This window comes from Protopterus annectens, chromosome 3.part1 (assembly GCF_019279795.1).
Source record: "Protopterus annectens isolate FY-2018-M chromosome 3.part1, PAN1.0, whole genome shotgun sequence".
Taxonomy (NCBI): Eukaryota; Metazoa; Chordata; order Ceratodontiformes; family Protopteridae; genus Protopterus; species Protopterus annectens.
This window is the reverse complement of record NC_056732.1, coordinates 334370833-334377014: the sequence shown is the minus strand read 5'-3', so window position 1 is coordinate 334377014 and position 6182 is coordinate 334370833.

The following is a 6182-nucleotide window of genomic DNA, read 5'->3' as shown; positions in this document are numbered from 1 at the left end:
ATCCTCCTGGTAGAGGATTTTAAAGAAGCTACTATGATGTCTCTAACAGGGTTAGAGATCAAAGGAAGCCTGGCTAAGGAAGGAAGTGGAGCAACCATGCTGTGAGGTTGAGAGAAGGGATAGACCGGTGCAGCTGACCGGATTGGTGAATCAGAAGATCTGGCACTGGGTCCAGATGCCACGGCTGCACCAAAAGGTGACGATGGAGGAACGGGAACCAAACTTGTCGAGGCCAGTAAGGAGCAATGAGAATCAATTTGGCTCTCAAAACGGTTGCTTTCTGGATAACTTGAGGGATCAGAGGAAATGGAGGGAAGGCATAAAGAAGTCCCTGGGGCCAATCCTGGGTCAGAGCGTCTCTGGGGGGATGGCCTGGAAGAGGGAAGAGAGAAGAAGTCTGGGCATTTGCTGTTTTGGGGAGTAGCAAAAAGATCGCAACATGGACGACCCCATTCCAGAAAAATCTCTTCCGCTATCGATTGCTTGAGAGACCACTCGTGAGGCATGAGAATAGCTCTGCTCAATCTGTCCGCTACAATGTTGGTTTTCCCAGGGATATGCGTTGCTACCAGAAACCGATGAGAGGAGATTGCCCATTGCCATAGTCTGGGCGCTTCTCGACACAAGGGGTAGGACTTGGTTCCGCCCTGTTTGTTGATATACCAAACTACAGACATGTTGTCTGTGTGGACTGCAATTGTCCCTACGGGAAGAAAGTCGTTGAGGGCTTGCAACGTTAAAAGCACTGCTCTCATCTCCAGGACATTTATGTGCAGGTGGTACTCGAACGGCTGCCACGTCCCATGAACCATCCTGCCCTGATAATGACCCCCACCCGATAAGGGAGGCATCCATGGTGACAGTGGCTACCGGGATTGGGGGTACAAAGTGTCTGCCTTGGTGAACCTGGGGAGATGTGATCCACCAAGCAAGATGATCTTTGCAAGTCTGTCTCACCAGAATCTGGTGACGCATTGGACGTTGTTGGTACAACCACTGTGTGAACAGCATCCACTGAAGAAGGCGCATGTAGAAGCGAGCCAGGGGAAGAAGAGTAATGGCCGCAGCCATGAGGCCTAATACCTTTAGAACCATTCTGGCCTGTACTTTCTTGTTGGCTAGAATGATCCTGACATGACTTTGAATGTCTGAAACTCTTTGATCTGTAAGGGTAGCTGACATCCGAACAGTGTTTAAGTTTGCGCCTATGAAAGTAATAGACTGGCAGGGCAATAAGGATGACTTTTCGAAGTTGATCGAGATGCCCAAATGAGAACAAAGATTTATTGTGTAATCTCTGGCTTGAATAAGCTGATGCCTGGTGGTGGCTGACAGGAGCCAGTCGTCGAGATACGGAAACACCTGGAATCCTTGACGTCTCAGGTGAGCCGTGACCACTGCCATGCATTTGGTGAACACTCTGGGGGCTGTGGTGAGACCAAAGGGCAGGGCTCTGAACTGGAAATGACTGGACCCCAGCCGAAAGCGGAGAAATCTCCTGGAGCGTCTGTGAATTTTGATATGATAGTACGCATCCTGAAGATCTATTGAGCACATCCAGTTGTCCTTCTGTAAGAAGGGCAGAATTGACTGAAGAGTGACCATTCGGAATCTTGTCTTCCTCACAGACTTGAGTCTGCTGAGATCCAATATTGGTCTCCAGTCTCCCGTCTTTTGGGGACCAAAAGAACCTTGAGTGGATTCCGGCTCTGAATGGTCTGTTGTAACTGGCTAAATGGCTCTTTTTGCAGTAGTTTTGAGACTTCTAACTCTGCAATTTCCCTTAGACCGGTGCTACATCTGGAAGGGAATTTGAGGGGTAGAAAGGACTTTCCTCGAAAGGAATTATGTAACCCTTGGATATGATCGACTGTACCCATCTGTCTTGAGTGAGGGAGTGCCAGGCTTCTGGGTACAGTGATAATCTTCCCCCGACTGCCTCCAAGGAGGGACAGCCGGGCAACATCTCAGGGATGCTGAAAGGGCTTGTCAGAGAGAGGCTCTCTGTTTCCCTGGTTTTTGGACCCCCTCTGCCTCTACAGCGTCTGTTGTTGTTGCCCCCTCTGCCTCTAGGGGTAAACTGACCACGTGAATCCGGCGTGACTCCTTGGGATTTGCGGAACCACATTTTGCCACCTTTCTGTCCTTTGGGGTAAGGTCTAGAAGGGGTGGAAAAACGGACTCCTACGGCAGAAAGAGTCTTGCCGTCCTGCTCACACCTGGTCAAAGTTTCCTTCACTTGAGGGCCAAACAGAGCTGACCCATCAAAGGGAGAATTTGTGAAGGACGCCTTAAAGGGATCTGCAAAGTCACATAGCCGCATCCAGGCTTGGCGTCTGAGAGCCACACCTGTACCTGCGGCCCTACTTGCTCCATCAGCAGCATATGATATTAGCCGCATGGAGGAGTTTGCAATGGAATTAAGGGTTCCTAGCTGCGAAGCAATTTTTCCTGAGCCCCTGCAGCTGTAGGATCCTGTACAACATCACCTAGCTCCTTAAGGATATCCCTTTGGAGTCTGGTGAAGTGACATAGGTAATTCAGCGACGCATAGCAAAGGTCGCTGAGGAAAACATCTGCTTACCGTACCTATCCATGGTCCTAGAGTCCTTATTAGGAGGATGGACGGTGCGGAAGGATCTGCAAGTTCCTTCTTGGTGGCAGCAGCCACCACCATGGCATCAGCAGGAACACCCTTAGTGAGGAATTGCTTATCACACGGGCAGTAATAAATTTTGAAGGCCTCCTAGGGACTGGCTCTACAAAGTCAGGAGCAGCCCGCCTTCGGGCAATAACCTGCATAAGGGGTCGAAGGCGGAGACACCCAGGAGGTGGAGGGCCGAGATCCAAACGCCTCTAGGTATACTGACTCATCCTCAGAGGGATTATTGGTGGGCCAGTTTCCCTCTGTCTAAGGAGTTCTAGGATGTCTGAGAAGGAGACATCCTCAGAGGGGATCTTGGGGATCCCTCTGACTCATCTAAGTCAGTATCTGAAGTGATAGACTCGGGAGTCTACATGTTTCCTCTTACAGGTCCTCTTCCTAGGAGGATCTCCCGAAACATCAGGAGAATCCTCGGAAGAGGGGGATATTCCCAATGGGGAAACCTGAGGCGGAGGATCTCTGGGTCCTGTAGCAAGAGAAGTGGCAGAGATGTCAACAGGCACTATAGAGGGAGGAGCTAAGGGAACAGACTGCTGGCTGATACCCGTGGCCAGCACACTCTTCATCACCTCGAATGCTCCCCTCCCAGGAAGGTCCGAGAGAACCCGTTCAAGAGCTAGGAACTCCAGGGACCACCGAAGGGAAGTCTCCGAGGCAGATGTCGGAGCAGAGCTCACCAAGGCCGAGGCTCCAAGGGGAAGAGCGGGTTCGGACAAGGGTCCGATGCCACTCACCCCCTCGGAGGAGACCATGGAAGCCCGGCCACCGAATCCCTCTAAGGAAGGTCTCGAAGAGGAGATAAGAGTAGAGGCTGAAGGAACAGAAGGGGGTATCTGTCCCTCAGCCGTAGCAGTAACCATTCCCGAAGACTCCAACTCCAAGCTCTGGGGTAGAGTTGAAGGAGGAACTGCAATGGGGTGTGGACCAATAGCCGTCTGTTGAGATGGGCTATGTAACATTTGGGCCAGTGCCTGTGACTTAAGTAATCTACTGACCACTCTCTCTAAATCATGGTCAGAAAGCCTGGATGACCTTGAAGATCGGCTCCGATGGCTCCGTTCCGAGAGGAGAGGTGAAGCCAGAGCCGAAAGTATCGGCTCCAAGGAAGGAGACCTAGACCTCTTCCTCGAAGGAGCCATCGGAACCGATGAAACTATTGAACCTGTCGGAGCAGACAACTTATCGGAGCCGACAGGTAGCTTCGATGCATCGGCTCCAGCCGGAGCCGATACAGCCACAAAAGTAACGGTGTCGGAGCCGACACCGATGCCTGAGCCACATGGTGGTCGGAACCGATCGGAGCCGACACCGAAGTGGTCGAACCAGAATCGGCACCGATAGCCATCGGTGCCGAAGGCTTAGTTAAGCCAGAATCGGCTCCAGCCGGAGCCGATCTAGACTCAGAACGAGTCGGAGCCGAGGCCGCAGGCTTGGACACAGAAGCCTGGGCCTTGGAAGACTTAGAAGTCTTGGATGGAGCCGACTTAGCCGGAGAGCCCTCCGGCTTAAGAAGGCCCCTCAAAATCAACTTATTTCTTCTTTCCTGCAGGACTCTCTGGCTGAAAGAATGACATATAGCACAGGAGTCCTGCAGGTGAAGAGGCCCCAGGCAATACAGGCAAGAAGTGTGACCGTCTGTCAGAGACATTTTCTGACAGCACGAGTCACACTTCTTAAAGCCTGAGACCCTTTCTTTAGACATGGTGTAAACACAGACACACACACCAGTCAAAGAAATTAAATTAAATATACCAAAAGGTATAACTAGAAAACACACACACACACCCTAACAGGGGGGGGGGGGGGATGGGATGGGTGAAAGTCTGACTAAAAAAATAAGAAGAGACAGAGAATTTTCTGTCAGAAAAGGTTTAAAACTAATAAAAAACTAATAATTAAGGGTTGTTTTGTTAAAAGGGGCTAAAATAGCAAAGTAGCAAATCACTTACCAGGAGCTGGTAAAAGGAGGACCTCATCAGCGAAGCGGCAAACGAGATCTGGGTACTTACCGCCTTGCATCATGGGATATGTGGCTGCCTCGAGCTGGTAAAAGTGACTCTCGAGCTTAGCAAGTGCCGAGTCGGAGCCGAGGATCGGCTCCGAACCCATCAAGCAAGAATGAAGGCGAGATTGACAACTTAACATCCTTGTTTTTCCCGAAGGGTATGACTATGCATTTTTTGGCATTTAACTTTAGGCCGTGGCTCTGGCACCAGTTATCCGTTTCTGAGAGACCCTTCTGAAGGATATCTGTGTCAGATGTGTTTTCTACTATGGCGCCCAGTTTGCAGTCATCTGCAAACTTTGTCAGCCATAACCCTCCTGTGTTTGCTTGTACTTCGGAAAAGTAGATGCCAAACAAGAGTGGGCCCAGGACTGAGCCCTGTGGGACACCACTTGTGACAGGCTTTGAGTCTGACATGGCGCCAGCAACTCTGACCCTGTCACTCAGCCAGTTTGCAACCCATCTTGTGATGTATGGGTTAACATTTAAGCTGATGAGTTTTTCAATGATACCCGAGTGGGGTATTGTATCAAAGGCCTTAGCCAGATCGAGGTAGGCTGTATGGACTGCCTTTCCCTCATCAATGGCTTTGGTGACTGTTTCGAAAAAGTCAACCAAGTTTAAAAGGCATGATCTGCCTTTGACAAAGCCAAACTGGGTTGGATCCAAAGTCTGCAAATTCCCTATGTCTTTATTTATGAGGTCCATTATGATCCTCTCCATGGCTTTGCAGATAAGGCTTGTCAAGCTAATGGGCGGTAATTTCCAGGGTCGGTGGAGGCACCGCCTTTGTGAAGTGGGACCACAGTTGCAGTGCGCCACTCCTGGAGTGCATCCAGAGGTAAGACTTTGATTAAACAGCTGTCCTAGCTGTGGGTTTAATTCCTCATTGAGTTAAGTGGAGCACACAGCCGGGGACACCATCAGGTCCCATGGATGCTGTGTTTTTTGCTTTGGAGAGTGCAGTTCTCACTTGAGCGCTGGAGATGTTTGGGGGTCTGCAATCGTTTGGTATGGATAGCTCTCCTTTTGGGGAGAAGTTTGCACTGAACCTGTCAGCCAGTATGTTGGCAATGTCTGTAGGATCAGTAATCTTCACATCATTTTGAACTAGTTCTGAGCATATCTGGGAGTTTCCTCCCAGATTTCTAACATAGCTAAAGAAGGCCTTATGATTGTCTTTTGAGTCTTTAGCTATTTTTCTCTCGAAATTTGCTTTGGATGATTTTATGAGAGCTCTTAGTTTTTTACTTATAGTGATCGAGGGTGTCTTACCTTTTAAGGATTTTGCTCTATCTTGTAGTAGCTTCCTCCTTTTGTTGTAGAGTTTGTTTATGGTGGGGGTCCACCAGACTGGTCGCTTGCCTTTGGTACAAAGAGTCTTTGTTTTGCTTGGGATTGCCTTATCCATGCAGTCCTGCAGGTGCTGGTAGAAGGCATTTGTAAGTGATTTAGCGGCTTGAGTACTGTTTTCCACCGGCTCGGGGGCCTTAAAGGAGAACACACTAGTCT